Raw genomic sequence first — 23,549 nt, forward strand, 5'->3', positions numbered from 1 at the left:
GCTAAGTTGTATACTGACATCCTGGGTGTGCATGTGTCACTATGTATCGCTACGTTGTATACTGACATCATGCGTGTAAATATGTCACTATATATAGGTGCATTGTATACTGACATCCTGTGTATACATGTGTCTCTATATATAGCTACGTTGCATACTGACATCCTGGGTGTACATGTGTCACTATATATAGCCATGTTGTACACTGACATACTAGGTGAACACGTACCACTATATATAGCTTCACTATTTTCTGACATACAGGGTTAGCATGTACCACTATTTATATCTACCTTGTACACTGACATCTTATGTGTACATGTAATACTACATATAACTTCGTTGTATGCTGACATCCTGGGTGTACATGCATGTGTCACTCTTTATAGCTACGTTATATACTGACATCAGGGATGTACTGTGTCACTATTTATAGCTACATTGTATACTGAGATCCTGCCTGTACATGTGCTTCTATGTAGCTATGTTGTCACTATATATGCCTAAGTTGCATAGTGACACCTTGGGTGTACATCTGTTGCTTACTGACATCCTGAGTGTGTACATATAGCTACGTTGTATGCTGACATCCTAAGTGTACACGTACCACAATATATAGCTACACTGTATACTGGCATACTTCAGTTGGTAAGCATGTACCACTATATATATCTACGTTGTACACTGACATCATGTGTGCATATGTAACACTACATATAACTTTGAGGGACGGTCGGCTCGTAACGCCGAAGACCTGGGTTCGAATCCCGACATTTCTGGTGTCCCCTGCCGTGATATTGCTGGAATATTGCTAAAAGCGGCGTAAAACCACACTCACTCACTCACTCACATATAACTTTGTTGTATATTGACATCCTGTGCATACATGTACCACACTATATCATCCAGGGTGTACAAGTGTCAGTATATATAGCTACGTTGTATACTGACATCCTGCACGTACATGTACTGCTATGTAGCTACGTTTTTGAATGACATCCTAGCTGTAAGGAGCTATATAGCTTGGGTGGGATCAAGCGATATCTACATTATAGATGTCGCTGCAATGAAATTGCATCACAATGCTTTGCAGACCATTGTGACGTCATTGTTACCATGACGTCACTAACTTCGCAATCAAATGACATCACGAATGGCTCTGCTACTGAAGCTGTTAGGAGTCAACTTAAGACACTGTTATTACTGTCTACATATTAGTGCGTGCGTGTGAAGAATGAGCATCCATCTCTCCTGGCAGCTAATTCCAACTCTAAAAAAAGAGACGTATAATATGGAATGACTTTTGTAGCTTTTATTTGCGCACAAGTATGATGAACTGAAATAGCAAAGCACATGTCGAGCACCAGGCTTTTGTGTTACTTCAGCCTGTGGGACTGCAAAACTGCATTCCATTGCGAATTCCAGTGTGGACGAGGCCATGACAATAAACCTTACAATGTTCTTCGGTGTCAGCGGCTGTGGTAATGTCATTATAGTGAATTGGAAAAGGATTTACGACAGACGTTCCATTTCCAAGAAGAATTATCTTGCACGTTGTGATCGGATTGGTTCTACATTTGCAAACTAGGTGAAAATCATATGTTCTACCAGGTTATGAAAACTGGGGAAAATTTATTTGACAGTCATCTCTTGTTTGTAAACCTTACCGGTCAGATTGTTCAACTCGGCACATGCTTTGCTCCCGCCTAGTGGAGAGTTTTCATCTGTGGACGCAATAAAAACGTAGTGCGTCGCGAACAGGCTATCGCCGTTTGAATCACATGCTTTGTTCTGTCACTTGTTTGTTTGTTTGTTTGCTATTTAACGCCACACTCAGCAATATTTCAGCTTTTTGACGGCGGTCTTTTTATAATCGAGTCTGGACTAGCTCTTCAGCAACCCACCAACCAACCAACCAACCCAATATCGTGGATCGATGGTCATGGTGTCAATCACTGGATAGTCTGGTCCTGACACGATTAATTACAGACCGCCGTCATATAGCTGGAATATTGCTGAGTGCGGCGTAAAACAACAAACAAACAAATAATCGGGTGTGGACCAGACAATCCAGTGAGCACCTATCTACGCAACTGGGATACGATGAAATGCATGAACGAGTCCATATTAATCCATATGACACGATTATTTACAGACCGCCGTCATCTAGCTGGAATATTGTTAAGTGCGGCCTTACACAACAAACAAACAAACAAACAAACAAACAAACAAAACTGAATATTGTATCTCAATATGTGCTCACAAAATGAACGCCTCTTTTCCAGAAAGCTGTTTCTCCACTTGAAATGAAACCACACAGGAGCATCAGGCAGCTGTTGGACATTTGTTGGACATTTGTTGGACGCTTCTTTCACTTTTGAATGATCATGATTACATTAATGAAAATGAGGTGCAATCTTATTAAAATCAGACCTTTAATGCGATAGGGTACCTCTCTGCGTGAAGCTTGAGGACAGTGGAGTTATTAGGGAAGAGCTTCCTGCAGAACCACCAGTAAGGTGTATATATATATTTGAAGGACATGATATCGTTCCACACCCATTTCCACAGGTCACGTGAGGTGGCGTGAAATTAGGTTTTACGTCGCGTCCAAGATTATTGCACTTATATAGCGACGCGCATGCACGTGTTTGTGTGTCTGCTTGTATTAGTCCGGACTGACGTCGATTTATAGTGCTAGCTCACTGAGATATCATGCCGCAGTTTAACGTGAATACCCCTCTCAGACACAGTATACTGACTCCGAGCCGACCAGTCCTTGTTTTAGCCCCTTATGCCGAGCGCCAGACAGGGTAACAACAAGTACCATCATTTAACGTCTTTTGGTATAACGCGGCCGGGGATCGAACTCCGGACCTTCCGCTCTCCGGGCGGACGCTCTACCACAAGAACACGGAGGCGGTTCTAAGGTCAGAGAAGCTATAGATTTCTATGTTATTTCAAGATTAAAATTTCAATTGTCTGATTAGATGATTAAAGAGAGCCATTAGCGCGAGTGAGTAAATGTTGTTAAACGCCGCATCGCATCGTCGTGAATAAATCAAGACACAGTGAACAAGGCGTAAAATCTGATATTTTATTTGTGAATCGTGTTTCTTATTGAATCCTCTGGTTGTCCAACCAAAATAGAATATAAATAGGATTATACATAGATTTTTATTGACCTTGTATCCAACTGAAAAAGAAACCTATATTTGTGAAGACATTTGGAAGAACCTTGGCGGCACATGACCCACCAAAGGAAGCCAGACCAGCTAATCTCCCCCCACAAACCAATGGTCCGCCGCTGTCTCTCTGAAACAGATCATACATATCAGTATGTAAATGATGGATCGGTTCTAAATATCGGACCTTGATTTCCTTAGCAGGGCATTAAATAACTGGGCATCACCGCCACAACCATGTCCTGTATCAACACGGCCTGTCTAGTTCAGTATGATGAATAAACGAAAAGTTGACCTCATTTGTCTTATATTTTGGAATGCCTTACAGAGCATTCCCTACTATAGCCTTCTGGTAAGTGAGATAGCAGGTGTCAAATGGGAGACGTTATATTACCGAGAAACACTCATACGAATCTTATATAATTAGTTATTATCAAATACATTTTTCTAAGCGATTGGTAGTTTTAATATGTTTCAAATGTTATAACAAAACATGCATATGCATCAAATAGAATAGATTGTAAGTTCTATCAAAGGTGTATTAAGTATATATATTACAGTGTGAGATTAAATATTGTAGATAGAGCCAGTAAACATGTTTTGTGAACATAATTGCAGATGTTTGCATACATACATACATACATGCATGCATGCACGCACGCACGCACGCACGCACGCACGCACGTACGCACGCACGCACATATATACATACACACACACACACACACACACACACACACATTTACATAAATGCACATACGCACATACAGATATTACAAAGCGAGAATCAGCTCGCTTAGCAGGGGTACCACTGTACACGACCAACCCACACAACTTGACTATTGGAAAGTTGAAGTCACCCCTCTTGTCACACAAAATTGAGGACAGTTTTGTCACTCTAGTTTGTGTATAGATCTAATTTATAATGAAAGAGTCGAGGCGAATTTCTCTGGTCTCATTTATTTCTAGTTCAGGTGTGTAAATCAGTGAAAGAAAATTGGCTGTTTGACTATTATTGAACAATATCAGATCATCGAAATCTCCGAATCAATATTTAAACTTCTTGACCAAATTCCCATTCCCAATCTTTAGTTTGCCAATCCGAGCATAACCATTCATATGCATTAAAAGTAATACGTCGACACCATTGAATAACCAGTCTCTATTATAAGCTGAAACATATTCCATTAGACCTCAAAGTCAAAATAGCGGTAAAAATGTTCCGAAAGGATCGCTGAAAACGAACCAGATCAGCAAGGAGGGGAGCACAGTGGGAATGCATATTTCTTACCTAAATGTCCTAGCGCACCTAATTTCACATATATGCAATCTGCCAGGAAGTCCAGTATTTCACATATTGTTTTCACACTAAACTTCAGTGCTGCTGTTCACAGCAGCGTTAAAACAGACTCACTCACTTACCCAGTATATCACGACCTATCAGTTTCGCATTTGGAATCCCGAGGGGACATTAACGTTAAACTACCGGAGAGCTGCAAAGAGGATTCCTCTATCAACACGACGCGCGACCAATTATACTTCAAAAGTGGTTAAAGAATACCCGATTTTTTCACATAAGCACAGTTGATTTGTCATGGTGAGTGTGTATTGCAGCACATAGTCTTCCAATTGAGGATGTTATTTAACTTGATTAGAATATAAGAAGAGGGAGTGAGTGATTGATTACACTGTGACTGTAATTATATGCATTTTAAGAATGAGTGAACCTGGTATTTAGTTTTCGTATCGTACATTACCTCAGAGAAGCCTTCAGCTGTTGCACACAGTTTGTCACCGCCGATGGTCAAATCTAGCAGTGACCAGTCGTCATTGCAGGACATCTGGCTGGTTATCGTCACCGTCTTCTTCTGAAGAACGTCAGGGAACATCCCATCTGAAGTGAAGGTTATTAATAATACACAGAGCTTTGCTTGCTGCATTCTGTGTAATTGGCTTTGATACTTTGAAGATGAATAAGGTTTTCATAAATCCTTGGTCCTAGATTATCAAGAGTGCTCTGAGAGCACAACATCCCCCGCATTTTTAACGAGTTTATATTTTCTTTGTATTTTATGAAATAACAACAGTAGATGGCACTGCATTTGAAACAAATTGGGCAGAACATTTTGTTGGGAGTAATCCAGTCTGAATGCTAATGCCATAAGGATGTAGCTCACCCACAAAAGCCTTATACTAGGACTCTAACTAAAGTTAGATATTGTGACATTTTCACAACAGAGACTAAATGACATTGTTTTATAATGGTTGTTACCTGAGGCAAAGTTGTTCTACACTACTCTGACAACATGAAAAGAAATGAAACGTGACTGTGATATGGATATATTAATCATGTGCACATTTTAACTGTAGGAGGAGTTGATTTCACAAGCTTAGTACCCTCTCTCACAATTAGGCAAATGAAGCGCCGTAAAACAGGGGCAGTTACTGTGTCAAAATTTGACGAAATGAAACAATATGCGTATCATAAACATGTCGAAATCTTGTGTGCAGAGTGTCAGGGATATTCTCTGGAAACTGGAGGAGGAGTAGATTTCATTAAGCTCCGTAAAACAGGGGCAGTAACTCTGTCAGAATTAGTCGAAATAAAACGGGACTGCGATATGCGTATCATCAACATGTCGACATCTTGTGTGTAGAGTTTCAGGGATATTCTCTGGAAACTGTAGGAGGAGTTGATTTCACAAGCTTAGTACCCTCTGTGGGACAGACAGACAGACAGACAGACAGACAGACAGACGGACTGCGCCACGACATTATCCCCCTTCGGCTATTCTGGCCTGCGGGGGATAAAAAGGCACCGTTCTCGGGGCCTATTTCCGGTCGATGTCTAGACATCGTAGTTGGTAGCTTGTGTCGGATTGATACACTCTCTGTGTAATTAGGGACATAATAAACAGCTGGGTTGTGATACATCCTAACATCTGAGTTGGGTTTGATTAATATAAATCACAGTTGCTTGAACTAGTCCCACCAGTTTTAAACCATTGTAATGACGTCACGCTATTGTTGTTGCATTTGATATTGAGCAAAGATGTTGATGGCCATTCTGAACGTGCAGTTTAAACAAGTAAAACTGACGCCACTATAGGCCATTTTGCAAAAGCATAGCGTACTTCTGTATCAACCATAACATGGGACCCGTGAAGATCAGGGGTATCATAGGTCTCCAGCAACCCATGCTTGTCGTAAAAGGCGACCAACGGGATCGGGTGGTCAGGCTCGCTGACTTGGTTGATACATGTCATCATATCCCAATTGCGAGGATCGATGCTCATGATATCCATCGCCGCATTGTCTCGTCCAGACTCGATTATTTACAGACCGCCTTCATATAGCATGAATATTGCTGAGTGCGGCGTTAAACAACAAACAAACAAAAAATTCATAACATGGCATTGAACATATACTATTTAATGTTGGGTCAGGTTTCAAGTTGATGATAAAAAAAATCTGCATCGAAAATATATACTGCTTAATGTTTGCTGAGGATCAAGTTGATGATAATCACCCAACAATTAAGGATTGAAATTGCCCAGTACACAATGAATTGGTAGCTGAGGGACCTTAATTTCACGATGAACGGAAAGAGGCATGTAGTGGTGTGCACGAGATGCTTGAAAACCTGTGTTTGGATTTATCGTGACAGAATCGTTGCACATCATCACCAGAGAGCACAACAACACTTTGTAAAGAGGACTGCAACAGCTGAATGCACTTATGCCCCCTCAGCGTCTCAGAAGGCGTAAGACGACAGAAGAATTAGGCAGGTGAATCATCACTTTCATGACGGCCACCACACTCAGAAATGACCTTCGAAACGCCCGTGGCTTTAACGTTTCTACTCAGACAGGGCGTAATCGTCTCCTTGTTCCTGGTCTCCGGTCACAAAGGGCTTGCATTCGAATCCCACTGACCCGACATCACAGGCAGGCACGTTTGGATTGGGATGACGATTGGATAGACCAGGACATGGATCCAGTATTTTTCACTAATGAATCGAGTTAATATCTGAACTTTAAAGATCATCTTGCCCGAGTGTGGCGTAGACAAAGATTTCAGGATTCCAACGTAGCCGAACATGGCCGCTATGGTGTGGGCTTAGTCATGGTTTGGGATGGGATCAGTAGAGCTGGAAGAACCAATGTCCATGTCCTACAGTGGGGGACGATGGCAGGTGTGTGGTACATGGATGATATTCTGGATGTGTATGTGAGACCGTAAGCTGGTGTAATCGGACCGCACCATATGCTCGTGAAAGATAACGCACGACCTTAGGTCGTTGATGCAAACGTAGAGCAGGAGACCATTGTCCGCATGAACACAGATTTAGAGGCTTTGTGGGAAGAGACTAAATTTTAATATTTGTTTCAAAATTATAACATTACGTATTCTTACTTCACAAATTAAAATTTCAATCCGGATTTAAATGTGGTGACTGAGAATTGATAATTGTAAACATTATTAAGGTCTAAGTTGTTCTACAGACACACACTAACTGTGAACATAACAAACACAATACCGATGCTATTTTGACGTATACAAACTCTTGGGGTAATCTTAACTACCGTAGATCTATGATTGGAGAGAGGATTGATTTCGCTAAGGAAAAAAAAGGTTTTCCAGAATTCTATGGTGTCCATTTACGACCCAAATAACCACCAGTAAACCTTAGGTTTTAATTGTAAAGACATAGAGAGAACACATCAAAACCACAATCGGATAAATACGAACACGATCCTCTTCGTTCGCCTCTGAGTGATATACCGCGTACAAGGTCTTCTCGCTTTATGAAAATATGTTATAATTAACCATGAGTTTACCTTAAGATAAACGTTGTCTCTTTCCTAAATGTTCCTAAAACAGTTTCAAGCATTATCCCATATTGAAGATGCACACCACGGAGAAAGATGTATATCCATTGTACACGTATATCCACAATTACACCTGTTATATTGAAGATTATAAGATTGTAAATAATTTACCCGGGTAAATAATGACAATGCCGAAATCTGAACGGACCCTTCGTTGTTTGCGATATCCACTGTTCCAAAAACTCCTCTGTAGACAGATGGGTCGCTGGGAAGAAAAGCATAATCCTAGTTAATAGTATCCTCACAGTAAATATAAAACGTCAACGCCTGAGAACAACAAGTCTCGAATATCTGCCTTTACAAATTCCAATGGACATAAAAGGCAATAAAGTTGTGCAAACTATATGAGTAGATAACTGAAAAATGAGAAATAGGATGAGACTGGCGGACTTTTATCGAAATAAAAAACTTTTATAGTGTAACAGTTGCCTGCAACAAAAATTACATCGTTGTTCTGTTTCATAAAATATTGAGACTCTTAGTTTTAAATAAAAGAATATCTTGTTTTGCAGCTGAAGCAAACATATCTAATCTTGACACAGAATCCCAAGAGAAAGAACCGCCGCATAGTCATTACAGGGTGGCCTCATCATGATGCCTGAAAAACTATTGAACTAATTATTATCATAATTAACCCGTCATCTTTCGGCGTTCTTTGCTTTGCGAATTCTGAGAAAAAAAAGACATTTTCACATAATTTCTGTAAACTTTATAATTTTCCTTTTGTTCAAGTTTGAATGAAAGTTTGAAGTATCAATGTCTGCTATAAGCCTTGCACATTAGGTGAAATGTTGAGAGTCTTATCTACACCTACTCATCGTCTAAGCAGTGTGCTGCAGTCAATGCCTTTGATGTGAAATATGGTGTGCAACCGCAAATGTGGATCCATTCACCATTTACCAACTTCTGTAAACTTCCCGCATACGGAAACTCAGCAGAGCTGGCGCTGGACCCACCAAGGATCCTTTTCTGTATATAACCTGTGCATATGACTGAAACGGAACAAGTATTCTTTCAATTGGTACCAACTGTACATCGTCTAGAAGCTTATTGTCCGTCGTGAACAACTGGTGTTTGTCAGCCTAGGTCCTACAGTTGTTCAGTTATCGTGTTCAGTAATCCGTATTTTTCTTCTTTTTTGTTATACATTGTTTATTTAATATTTTCCAAAATTCTTTTGGCGATTGTTTGATATTTTTACGAAAGGCTACGGTCAGTTGGTTATTATAATTTCGTATATGTTTGTCCATGCATTTTTTGTATGCTTTTGAATGCTGTCGGTAAACACTTTTATTTCTTCCTGTATTATTTTTCTTTAAACGACGTTTGGCTTTGTTAAACATTTTTCTTGCCTTTTTGCATTCATTTCCGAACCATGGTTTATCAGTTTAACTACGGTACATAGCTTCACCACTACAGTTTCTTACACCAACTGTCGCACGTGCAGCGTTAGTTAGCACGTGCGCTATGCTGTCTCAAGATTGTTTACGGAATGTGGGTCACATTGTTGGATACGCGCTGCGTGGGCTAACTGGGTGAGTTTATCTATTTGTTCAACATTTATATTTTGGCGGAATAAGTCAGTTTTGTTGCTGTCGTAACATTTGGGTTTCTTCATTTCCTTCTGTAAGTTATTCGGTTGAGGGGATTCCAGGTTTTCTAAATTAGGTTTTGTCACAGTTAGAGACCCGTAATGGGATGTCCTCAGATCCTTGTTGAGGGGAGGCGAGAACTTAGATCTGATTTTAATGAGAATGAGTCTAGGTAACACCTAAACAAAATCAACAGGTATGGTTGGCGATGATGGTGCCCAGGCAGTGCAGACAGAAAGACGGTATCAAAATTATTTAAAAGAATTAACAATAATCCAAGTGATGTTGCATGTGCATAAATAAACACACAACCCCAATGATTATTTATAGAAATGATATCAACAAATAATCACCCAAAAGAACCATCAAATCCTTTCTACCACAGGATACATATACTATCCCACCGGAGGTGAGGTGAAAGTCACTTTAACAGTGGCCAATGGAGGTTATGAAAACATACATTTAAACCCGAAATGAGGGAATATTTATCCCCAGCACCTTCGGAGTATACATGTTTATATATACTGCGTAGTTGGAATATGTATTGCGTATTAAAACCAATTCAGCTAATCAGAGTGCAGGAATGACAATGAACACAACGAAAATATAATTATATATGAATGAACACAACGAGAATATAATTATATATGAATGAACACAACGAAAATATAATCATATATGAATGAACACAACGAAAATATAATTATATATGAATGAACACAACGAAAATATAATTATATATGAATGAACACAACGAAAATATAATTATATATCAATGAACACAACGAAAATATAATCATATATCAATGAACACAACGAAAATATAATTATATATGAATGAACACAACGAAAATATAATTAGATATGAATGAACACAACGAAAATATAATTATATATGAATGAACACACTCACCTGCAAGACTAAAAAGGGCGAACAGGCGGATACACCACATCCTTGTCTCACTCGGCTAAGCTTTGAGAGTTCACAAATCACAACTGCCCTATGTATACTGCCGTCGATTTCGCGGCGTTATTTGATTCGCCAGGAATGAACAGCTGTTTCATGACAACGCCGTGTAGGGCGATCGGGTAGCCTAGTGGTTAAAGCGTTCGCTCGTCACGCCGAAGACCATAACCATATCAGTAATAAACTCTTAATAATGTGTGAGTGAGTGAGGTGGATTTTACGCCGCGTTTGCACCCTTACAATACATCACCAAAATGTTCTGTCATGCTACACCTTGTGCTCCCTTGGTTGTTTGCACTCTTACAATACACCACCAACATGTTCTGTCATGCTACACCTAGTCCTTCCCCGGTTGTTTGCACTCTTACAATACACCAACAACATGTTCTGTCATGCTACACCTTGTGCTCCCTTGGTTGTTTGCACTCTTACAATACACCACCAACATGTTCTGTCATGCTACACCTAGTCCTTCCTTGGTTGTTTGCACCCTTACAATACACCACCAACATGTTCTGTCATGCTACACCTTGTGCTCCCTTGGTTGTTTGCACTCTTACAATACACCACCAACATGTTCTGTCATGCTACACCTAGTGCTTCCTTGGTTCTTTGCACCCTTACAATACACCACCAACATGTTCTGTCATGCTACACCTTGTGCTCCCTTGGTTGTTTGCACTCTTACAATACACCACCAACATGTTCTGTCATGCTACACCTAGTACTTCCCTGGTTGTTTGCACCCTTACAATACACCACGAACATGTTCTGTCATGCTACACCTTGTGCTCCCTTGGTTGTTTGCACCCTTACAATACACCACCAACATGTTCTGTCATGCTACACCTAGTCCTTCCTTGGTTGTTTGCACTCTTACAATACACCACCAACATGTTCTGTCATGCTACACCTAGTCCTTCCCTGGTTGTTTGCACCCTTACAATACACCACCAACATGTTCTGTCATGCTACACCTAGTACTTCCCTGGTTGTTTGCACCCTTACAATACACCACCAACATGTTCTGTCATGCTACACCTAGTCCTTCCTTGGTTGTTTGCACCCTTACAATACACCACCAACATGTTCTGTCATGCTACACCTAGTTCTTCCCTGGTTGTTTGCACCCTTACAATACACCATCAACATGTTCTGCCATGCTACACCTAGTCCTTCCTTGGTTGTTTGCACCCTTACAATACACCATCAACATGTTCTGTCATGCTACAACTAGTCCTTCCTTGGTTGTTTGCACTCTTACAATACACCATCAACATGTTCTGTCATGCTACACCTAGTCCTTCCTTGGTTGTTTGCACTCTTACAATACACCACCAACATCTTCTGTCATGCTACACCTTGTGCTTCCTTGGTTGTTTGCACCCTTACAATACACCGGCAACATGTTCTGTCATGCTACACCTAGTCCTTCCTTGGTTGTTTGCACTCTTACAATACACCACCAACATGTTCTGTCATGCTACACCTAGTCCTTCCCTGGTTGTTTGCACCCTTACAATACATCACCAACATGTTCTGTCATGCTACACCTAGTCCTTCCCTGGTTGATTGCACCCTTACAATACACCACCAACATGTTCTGTCATGCTACACCTAGTACTTCCCTGGTTGTTTGCACTCTTACAATACACAACGAACATGTTCTGTCATGCTACACCTAGTGCTTCCTTGGTTGTTTGCACTCTTACAATACACCACGAACATGTTCTGTCAGGCTACACCTAGTACTTCCCTGGTTGTTTGCACTCTTACAATACACCACCAACATGTTCTGTCATGCTACACCTAGTCCTTCCCTGGTTGTTTGCACCCTTACAATACACCACCAACATGTTCTGTCATGCTACACCTAGTGCTTCCTTGGTTGTTTGCACCCTTACAATACACCACCAACATGTTCTGTCATGCTACACCTAGTCCCTCCCTGGTTGTTTGCACCCTTACAATACACCATCAACATGTTCTGTCATGCTACACCTAGTCCTTCCCTGGTTGATTGCACCCTTACAATACACCACGAACATGTTCTGTCATGCTACACCTAGTACTTCCCTGGTTGTTTGCACTCTTACAATACACAACAAACATGTTCTGTCATGCTACACCTAGTGCTTCCTTGGTTGTTTGCACCCTTACAATACACCACCAACATGTTCTGTCATGCTACACCTAGTCCCTCCCTGGTTGTTTGCACCCTTACAATACACCACCAACATGTTCTGTCATGCTACACCTAGTCCTTCCTTGGTTGTTTGCACCCTTACAATACACCACCAACATGTTCTGTCATGCTACACCTAGTCCCTCCCTGGTTGTTTGCACCCTTACAATACACCACCAACATGTTCTGTCATGCTACACCTAGTCCTTCCTTGGTTGTTTGCACCCTTACAATACACCAACAACATGTTCTGTCATGCTACACCTAGTCCTTCCCCGGTTGTTTGCACTCTTACAATACACCACCAACATGTTCTGTCATGCTACACCTAGTCCTTCCTTGGTTGTTTGCACCCTTACAATACACCATCAACATGTTCTGTCATGCTACACCTAGTACTTCCCTGGTTGTTTGCACACTTACAATACACCACAAAGATGTTCTGTCATGCTACACCTAGTCCTTCCCTGGTTGTTTGCACCCTTACAATACACCACCAACATGTTCTGTCATGCTACGCCTAGTCCTTCCCTTGTTGTTTGCACCCTTACAATACACCACCAACATGTTCTGTCATGCTACACCTAGTCCTTCCCTGGTTGTTTGCACCCTTACAATACACCACCAACATGTTCTGTCATGCTACACCTAGCCCTTCCATGGTTGTTTGCACCCTTACAATACACCGGCAACATGTTCTGTCATGCTACACCTAGTCCATCCTTGGTTGTTTGCACCCTTACAATACACCATCAACATGTTCTGTCATGCTACACCTAGTCCTTCCCTGGTTGTTTGCACCCTTACAATACACCACCAACATGTTCTGTCATGCTACACCTAGTCCTTCCTTGGTTGTTTGCACCCTTACAATACACCACCAACATGTTCTGTCATGCTACACCTAGTCCTTCCCTGGTTCGTTGCACCCTTACAATACACCACCAACATGTTCTGTCATGCTACACCTAGTCCTTCCTTGGTTGTTTGCACCCTTACAATACACCATCAACATGTTCTGTCATGCTACACCTAGTCCTTCCCTGGTTGTTCGCATCCTTACAATACACCAACAACATGTTCTGTCATGCTACACCTAGTCCTTCCCTGGTTGTTTGCACCCTTACAATACACCACCAACATGTTCTGTCATGCTACACCTAGCCCTTCCATGGTTGTTTGCACCCTTACAATACACCGGCAACATGTTCTGTCATGCTACACCTAGTCCTTCCCTGGTTGTTTGCACCCTTACAATACACCACCAACATGTTCTGTCATGCTACACCTAGTCCATCCTTGGTTGTTTGCACCCTTACAATACACCATCAACATGTTCTGTCATGCTACACCTAGTCCTTCCCTGGTTGTTTGCACCCTTACAATACACCACCAACATGTTCTGTCATGCTACACCTAGTCCTTCCTTGGTTGTTTGCACCCTTACAATACACCACCAACATGTTCTGTCATGCTACACCTAGTCCTTCCCTGGTTCGTTGCACCCTTACAATACACCACCAACATGTTCTGTCATGCTACACCTAGTCCTTCCTTGGTTGTTTGCACCCTTACAATACACCATCAACATGTTCTGTCATGCTACACCTAGTCCTTCCCTGGTTGTTCGCATCCTTACAATACACCAACAACATGTTCTGTCATGCTACACCTAGTCCTTCCCTGGTTGTTCGCATCCTTACAATACACCAACAACATGTTCTGTCATGCTACACCTAGTCCTTCCTTGGTTGTTTGCACCCTTACAATACACCACCAACATGTTCTGTCATGCTACACATAGTCCTTCCTTGGTTGTTTGCACCCTTAACATACACCACCAACATGTTCTGTCATGCTACACCTAGTCCTTCCTTGGTTGTTTGCACCCTTACAATACACCACGAAGATGTTCTGTCATGCTACACCTAGTCCTTCCTTGGTTGTTTGCACCCTTACAATACACCACCAACATGTTCTGTCATGCTACACCTAGTCCTTTCTTGGTTGTTTGCACCCTTACAATACACCACCAACATGTTCTGTCATTCTACACCTAGTCCTTCCCTGGTTGTTTGCACTCTTACAATACACCACCAACATGTTCTGTCATGCTACACCTAGTTCTCCCTTGGTTGTTTGCACTCTTACAATACACCATCAACATGTTCTGTCTTGCTACACCTAGTCCTTCCCTGGTTGTTTGCATCCTTACAATACACCACCAACATGTTTTGCCATGCTTCACCTAGTACTTCCCTGGTTGTTTGCACCCTTACAATACACCACCAACATGTTCTGTCATGCTACAACTAGTCCTTCCTTGGTTGTTTGCACTCTTACAATACACCACCAACATGGTCTGACATGCTACACCTAGTCCTTCCCTGGTTGTTTGCATCCTTACAATACACCACCAACATGTTCTGTCTTGCTACACCTAGTCCTTCCCTGGTTGTTTGCACCCTTACAATACACCATCAACATGTTCTGTCATGCTACACCTTGTGCTTCCTTGGTTGTTTGCATCCTTACAATACACCACGAACATGTTCTGTCATGCTACACCTAGTCCTTCCATGGTTGTTTGCACCCTTACAATACACCACCAACATGTTTTGCCATGCTTCACCTAGTCCTTCCCTGGTTGTTTGCACCCTTACAATACACCACCAACATGTTCTGTCATGCTACAACTAGTCCTTCCTTGGTTGTTTGCACTCTTACAATACATCACTAACATGTTCTGTCATGCTACACCTAGTCCTTCCCTGGTTGGTTCCACTCTTACAATACACCACCAACATGTTCTGTCATGCTACACCTAGTTCTTCCTTGGTTGTTTGCACTCTTACAATACACCACCAACATGTTCTGTCATGCTACACCTAGTCCTTCCCTGGTTGTTTGCACCCTTACAATACACCATCAACATGTTCTGTCATGCTACACCTAGTCCTTCCCTGGTTGTTTGCACTCTTACAAGACACCACCAACATGTTCTGTCATGCTACACCTAGTCCTTCCCTGGTTGTTTGCACTCTTACAATACACCATCAACATGTTCTGTCATGCTACACCTAGTACTTCCCTGGTTGTTTGCACCCTTACAAGACACCACCAACATGTTCTGTCATGCTACACCTAGTCCTTCCCTGGTTGTTTGCACCCTTACAATACACCACCAACATGTTCTGTCATGCTACACCTAGTTCTTCCTTGGTTGTTTGCACTCTTACAATACACCACCAACATGTTCTGTCATGCTACACCTAGTCCTTCCCTGGTTGTTTGCACCCTTACAATACACCATCAACATGTTCTGTCATGCTACACCTAGTCCTTCCCTGGTTGTTTGCACTCTTACAAGACACCACCAACATGTTCTGTCATGCTACACCTAGTCCTTCCCTGGTTGTTTGCACTCTTACAATACACCATCAACATGTTCTGTCATGCTACACCTAGTACTTCCCTGGTTGTTTGCACCCTTACAAGACACCACCAACATGTTCTGTCATGCTACACCTAGTCCTTCCCTGGTTGTTTGCACCCTTACAATACACCACCAACATGTTCTGTCATGCTACACCTAGTCCTTCCCTGGTTGCTTGCACCCTTACAATACACCATCAACATGTTCTGTCATGCTACACCTAGTGCTTCCTTGGTTGTTTTGCACCCTTACAATACACCATCAACATGTTCTGTCATGCTATACCTTGTGCTTACTTTTTCTTTTTTTATCTATTACCAGCACTCGCTATATCTTTGTGTAACCCTTTGTTCTTTTAGAATATCCCCTGCTTTATAAACATTTCTTATGATACTTAAAGGTCTTGAGTATATCATGTCTCGTCCAAAGCATAGGCTTAAGTTGTTTTGGAGAACGAGTTTAAATCATCATTCCACGTGAAAGAAGAAAAAAGCTTGAGCGCATGTGCTGATTATATGAGGATATTCTACATGACCATAAAGAGTTTCAGTTGATTGTCTTAAGATTTCCAAACTATTTGATGTAACCAAAACAATATCCTCGATCTCATAAGCATATATATACTAGTATGATTAAATCGCTTGTAGACCCTTTGGTACACAATTAGATGATGGCGTGGGGCGTTGTTCATAATATCAACCACTAGTTTATCTGTTGTTTACAGGCCGTTGTAGATGGGTTCCCTAAGAAGTCGACCTACTTTTGGCTCTGATCAGTGCAGATAGATATCCGAGGAAACATGTGTTCAAACTGATTAACTTATTCACTTCTAGGGGCGATCGGGTAGCCTAGTGGTTAAAGCGTTCGCTCGGGTTCCATTCCCGACATGGGTACAATGTGTGAAGCCTATTTCTGGTGTCCCCCGCCGTGATATTGCTGGAATATTGCTAAAAGTGGCGTAAAACCATACTCACTATTAACTGGATAACCGGATTGGATTTGTCACAGCTGGTGGTTGTGGGGGAAAGGCTGTGACGAATTACAAATTGTATGCATCCAAACTGAAGACCTTTCGAATTTGAAACGTCATGACCTTTAGTGTCACTATCCACCACCAGGTGTGGGAACCTCCACAAGAGAAAATTTCCAATACATCCAAAATATACAATTTGTATACAATTTGGTATTTCTAAAAATATAACATTTTGTAAATTTGGTATTTCCAAAAATATAGAATTTTGTATATTTGATATATCCAAAAGTATACAATTTTGTATATTTAATATATAAAAAATGTACAATTTTTTATATTTGGTATATCAAAAGGATATCCAAGGTTTGTATATATGGATAGATTTTACCACTGCTGCATTCAGTTTCTTTTTACTTTAGAAAGGAATTCTTTTGTTTCATACAGTATGTGGATGATATTAAAAGAAAATCAGACCGCCTCCATAGTCCAGTGGTAGAGCGTCCGCCCGGAGACCGGAAGGTCCGGGGTTCGATCCCAGGCCGCGTCATACCAAAAGACGTTAAAAGATGGTACTTGTTGTTACCCTGTCTGGCGCTCGGCATTAATTGGCTAAAACAAGGACTGGTCGGCTCGGAGTCAGTATACTGTGTCTGAGTGGGGTATTCATGTTAAACTGCGGCATGGTATCTCAGTGAGCTAGCACTATAAATCGGCATTAGTCCGGACTAGCAGCCACGCACACACACACGTGCATGCACGTCGCAATATAAGTGCAATAATCTTGGACGCGACGTTAAACCCCATTTCACCTCACCTCACCAGAAGAAAATCTCTAATGATTATGTACCGGACAGTATTCTTGTGAATGTGACAATAATATTTAGTACTATTTTCATTACGACAACTATGTTTGGAGGGTAATTAAATAATTTGTCTTAAATCATGTTGATAGCATTTTACATAATGAAGAAATTGAACATTTGAGCAGACGTTTGTAACAGAAAGATCAACAAGAGTTTGCCACTATATCCCCCGCCCCTGTTGCAGAATTTATGACATAATTAAATCTAAACAAACCCTAACCTTTTTTAACCGAGGTGGAACTTGTCATGGAAATTGTAAAAAAAAAGGGAAGAGTTTGGGACCTACGTCCATCTTGTTGCCATGGAAACGTAAAAAATAAAATTTTCTAAAATTTCTAAAGAGCAAAAGGCACCAGTTCAGCATGTACCCCGGACAAACCTTGTACAAAGGCATTGAAAACTGTTCATTGTCATGTAACATAAGGCCACAAGGTTGCGCTGAACTCAGTTTTCGTGTGACTGCCCCGGGCAGCAGTTACGACTCTGCATCTCCTCGGAACTGGATAAGTACGAATTCTGTCCTCCGGAATTCGGCGCCATTCTGCTTGTAACGCGTTGGCCAGTTGTGGGAGTGTCTGCGACGCGTTCTGACGTTGACGTACACGTCGATCGAGTTCATCCTAGAGGTGTTCGATTGGGTTGAGATCTGGAGATCTCGACGGCCAGGGAATGCGTTGATATTGGCATTATGCAGGTAGTCTACCGTGACACGAGCTGTGTGCTGTGGAGCGTTGTCCTGTTGAAACAGCTCTCTGGCGGTCAATGATTAAAAAGTGGTGAGGCTTAAGAATTTGATTCATGTAGCGATGTGTTAAGTTTCCCTGAACCACAACCAAGTCAGATCTCGTGGTGTAGGATATGGCCCCCCCACACTATGACACTACCGCCACCGAAACGCTCATTTCGACGACGATAGACACGTCTCGCCAGTGAAGAAGAAATCGTGATTCATCGCTAAACCACAATCGTCTCCAGTTTCTCAAATTCCAAGGCTGTAAGGTATGGCACCAACGCAAGCGTCGCTGTCGATGGATCTGTTGCAAAACAGGGACGATAACTGGTCTTCTGGGTCGGATTCCAGCATCGAAAAGATGGTTCCTTACAGTCTGGTCCGATATCCTCCTCAAACCAGGGATGCGTCCTGCAGTCTCCGTAGCTGTGGCATTGCGATGACGTAGGTGGAACAGTCGAATGTAGCTATTCTGTGCAGGGGTGGTAACTCTTGGTCGGCCGGTTCTCGGACGATCTGCAGTGGAATTGAACTGTGTGTATCGGTCACAAAGGAGGCAAATGTTGCTGTGGTTGACGTTGAACCGGCGTGCAACAGAAGACTGTGAGTCTCGGCATTTTCTTGAAAAATGTTTACAATTGAATGGCAAATTATTGGCTTATGCTTGCCTTTTTATAGCCAATACCACGAGTTACGAATGCCATAACTTGCGCGTGCATTTTGCTTTACTGTTTTCCTCAATGACATTTTGGAACAAGTGTGAAAACAATGCCGTTTAAGACATTGCAAATCGACAATGGCTGCGTTTGGACGCACCGTTTGTCGAATATCAGGCCACAAACATTTTCCAATAACATATATCCAAATTATATACCGGATGATTTGTGCGCTTTTTTTTGAAGAGTGTATATTACATTTTTGTTAAATTAAGCAATATATAATGTACAATCAAACACAGGCATGTCCATTTAAACCATCACATATCTGTCCCTTGGTAACACAAACATGACATCTTTATGAATTTACACTTAATACGTTGATGGCATGAACGATACGGGACCATTGTCAATGTACATTGTCGGGTGCCTGACTTCAACTGCTTTTCCAGTTTTCAGCGGCACTTCAATTAATTGCAAATGAGCGCACCAACAACAACAATACGCGGCTACCAAGAAAGAAACAATTTAAAACCCCTTTCTTTTTTTCTACCTTACTGTTTATTTTTATTTGACTTTTCTGTTCCCTAATGTATCATTTTTCAAGTTGCCTAACTCCCATGTTCCAAATGCAAAATAAATATAAACATTTTGAATAAACTTTCATATACCTTTTCATATACCTTTTCACTATTGATCAGTTTGTATCATAAGTAACACCTGGCTTCGTTGACAGACGCTTACCTCCCAAACATCTTCATAAGTACGGAATAACAAGACAATAGCCTTTTCAGAGTTATGTCACAATGATTGCAATAATAAAATAAAAAATCCATAATTTAAATTATACAAGGAAACATATATGGGATACACTTTGTTTGATTAAATACCTATTTTATTATAGAAAGTTGTTTAATAGTTTCGTACTTTCGATGATTGCATTTCACTACAATCACATATTAGTTCTTGAATTGTCAAAGTTAAATTTAATATATATGTTTCTGTTATTTTATGTTATGCTTAATCAAAATCTAAAATGTTGCCTGATATTGTTTGACAAACAGTTTGTATAAACTGTCCATTGCGATACTTCTATCTAGGTATATAAAAGGATGTTCGTATAGTTAATTGGCATGTGTTAATTGTAAACAAGGATTAGTGTGACAGGATTGGTAAGGCTGTCATCTAGTATAATGCACTTCCTGGATTAGCATAATTGGAACATAATAAGTTACATCCGGACTCAAATTAACGAAGTAGCTAACATCAGCGGAGAATTTAAACAACTACAGAAGAGGCGAACAACTCAATGTATGAACTTGTGGAATTTGAATAAATAAACGAACGCCCGTCATAAATGCAACCCAAGTAATCTCCCTAAAACTGGCAAATGGCAATGAATTACGCATAGCCAACATACAACAGGGTTACCCATGAAACAAACATGGAAGAGCTAACGAGACTAGCTCAAATAGTATGCAAAATGGGATAATCCTTGGTGACTTTAATGCCCACAATCTTCTATGCGAAGACAGAAATGATTCATACAAATACGGCAAAATGGTAGGGAATTGGGTTAAAGACGACAATCTCATAACTCGGCAGTCACAAACGTCAAGACCAAGTCCACAACACGTGGAGTTCAATTGACCTCACAATTGCCACCAACAACCTCGCCTCACATTGCCAATGGCAAGTCCATGATGACACATAGGGACGCGATCACCTTCCTATACTCACCTGCATAGGTACATGTAGTACATAACAAATAGAGGAACAGCCCAATCCTCATAACACATGGGACTATGCAAAGGCTGATTGGCCTAAATTCAGGAAGGAATGTACATAATTCAAATCCTCAAATGTCGCCTCGGGTATTCCTGATCTTTTTTGCAACGATCTCACCTCAGCAATTATTGCCGCAGCTGAAAAATCAATTCCAAAAAGACCACAAAACGGACAAAACTCCGGTACCATGGTGGAACAGGGAAATGACCAAAGCTAGGAGAGTGAGAAAGAAAGCCCCAAATAGGTTAAAAAGGGATAAATCAGACTTTGCCCAATTTCGAGCAGCCAGGACAAAAGTAAAACAGCTCATAGACGATTCTGAAAAAGCGTCATGGCAGACCTTCTGCAAATCTCTAAATGAAAAAGAACAAATGCTAAAACGGTCTGGAGCAAAATACACGCAATCTGGGGTAAGCGTAAACCTACAAAAATTCCCAATTTAGCCAACCCCCATACAGTCAAAGAAAAGGCCAACATTCTAACCAAACAATTCTCATCTGTCAGAAGCAACAAAAATTGCAGCAAAGAATTCAAACAGGAAAAAATGCTTATGCTTAAGATTTCAAAACTGCCGCAAAGCAAGCATCTGGTATACAATATACCATTTACTGTGACAGAGTTTAATGATGCGATACAACATAGAAAAGGCACAGCATCTGGTCTTGACACAACCAGTAACGAGATATTGAAAAACCAAAAGCTTACTCACTGAGTTGTATAACACGATATGATCCAAACGAGAAGTCCCAAAAGCATGGGAACATGCTGCAATTATCACGCTTCTAAAGCGATGGAGAGATGAAGCCCTACCAAACTCTTATCGACCAATCTCACTCACCTCAAACATGTGCAAAGCTATGGAATCCATGGTTACAAAAAGGCTGATGCATCACCTTGTAAATGGCAACCACATCAAACCTGACCAAAACGGCTTCAGTGAGGGACACTTAAGTCTAGATCATATTCTAAGACTGGAAAAAGGAAATAAAAAAGCTCAATTATACAGACAATACTAGCCGCAGTATTTCTGCACTTCAGCAAAGCCTTCGACATGGTATGGCATGACGGACTCCTCACCAACTAGGAGAAACTGGAGAAGAAGGGAACATTGCAAACTTCACTGACAGCTTCGTTCAAGACAGGTCGCTATCAGTTAAAATAGGGAACAATCAATCTGATGCTATGTCACTGGACAATGACACCCAACAAGGCAGCATTATAAGCCCAACCCTGTTTAACATCATGATCAATGCTCTTTTTGATCATGTCAACTCTCCTACCCAAACTTCTAAATTCGCTGATGATGGAGCAATATGGGTAAGGCACAGAGATATTTAACGAATCCGGCATAAACTCCATTCAGCCCTGGACGGAATAGATAATGGTGCAATAAATGGGACCGGATTTACCCTTTCAAGTGAAAAAAATTGTAGGAGTTCTATTCAAACGCAGGGGGAAAGATGCTATGATACCCTGTGTCTCCATAAAAGGCAAACCAATCAAATTTGAAAAGTCCACAATGTTTCTTGCGGTGATCCTTGATCAACACCTCACATGGCGCAAACATATAGAATATGTGGAAAACAGATGTAAAAAAAACCCTGAACGTATTACGGGCAATTTCAGGCACATCTTGGAGCACATCGAGGGACACTCAGCTGTGGACCTCTACAAATCAGTTATCGGATCAAATATTGACTATGGTTGTGAGTCCTTTCACTCAGTATCAAATATTGTCTTGAGCCGCCTCGACAGAATACAATACAAAGCCCTAATGCTGGCCACAGGTGCAGCCACAGGCACTTCACTAGAAACACTACAAGTAGAAACAGGAGAACTCCTATTGAAACTAAGAAGAGAGCAGGCAATATTATCGTTCTTGGGACGAACATCAAACCCTTTGGTAAAAAAGATATGGCAAGACAAAAACACCCGAGATGAAGCCCTAACTCGGAAAAATCCCTCACTAAAGCCATCTGCGATATTAGTACGAGAACTCATCCGAAGTCACAATTGTGATGACATTCAGCCACCAGAATGTCACTACAAAGATTGACACCCTCCCTGGACTTTAAAAACTCCCAAAGTTGACACTGCTTTAACATCAGAAGTCACTAAAAAAGAAAACCCAACCGTATAATGATCAGTAGGTATCACTAAAATTCAAACTAGCTGGGACGGCTGGGCCCATATATACACTGATGGATCCAAGAATCCTATCAACAACAGTGCTGGTTCTGGGATCCATATCCACAGTTCCAAACCCCAAGCACATTCGGTCC

The 23,549-nt window shown here is 41.2% G+C and overlaps 2 long non-coding RNA genes across 2 annotated transcripts in view; one reads left to right on the plus strand and one right to left on the minus strand.

The window, feature by feature from the left end:
- Positions 1–3,113: 3,113 nt before the first annotated feature.
- LOC125372332 lies at positions 3,114–8,430 on the minus strand. Its single transcript, XR_007218070.1, has 3 exons — positions 8,189–8,430; positions 4,943–5,079; positions 3,114–3,315 (listed from the first exon to the last, which is right to left on the minus strand). It is a non-coding gene; the product is annotated as an uncharacterized LOC125372332 (long non-coding RNA).
- Positions 8,431–9,561: 1,131 nt separating this feature from the next.
- The window catches only part of LOC124131695, a 30,175-nt gene continuing 16,187 nt past the window's right edge, over positions 9,562–23,549 (plus strand). Inside the window, exon 1 of the long non-coding RNA XR_006860699.1 lies at positions 9,562–9,612. This is a non-coding gene — a long non-coding RNA (uncharacterized LOC124131695). The remainder of the gene's footprint in view (positions 9,613–23,549) is intronic.

The sequence above is a fragment of the Haliotis rufescens genome, unplaced genomic scaffold (assembly GCF_023055435.1).
Source record: "Haliotis rufescens isolate VD_foot unplaced genomic scaffold, xgHalRufe1.0.p SCAF_1, whole genome shotgun sequence".
NCBI lineage: Eukaryota > Metazoa > Mollusca > Gastropoda > Lepetellida > Haliotidae > Haliotis > Haliotis rufescens.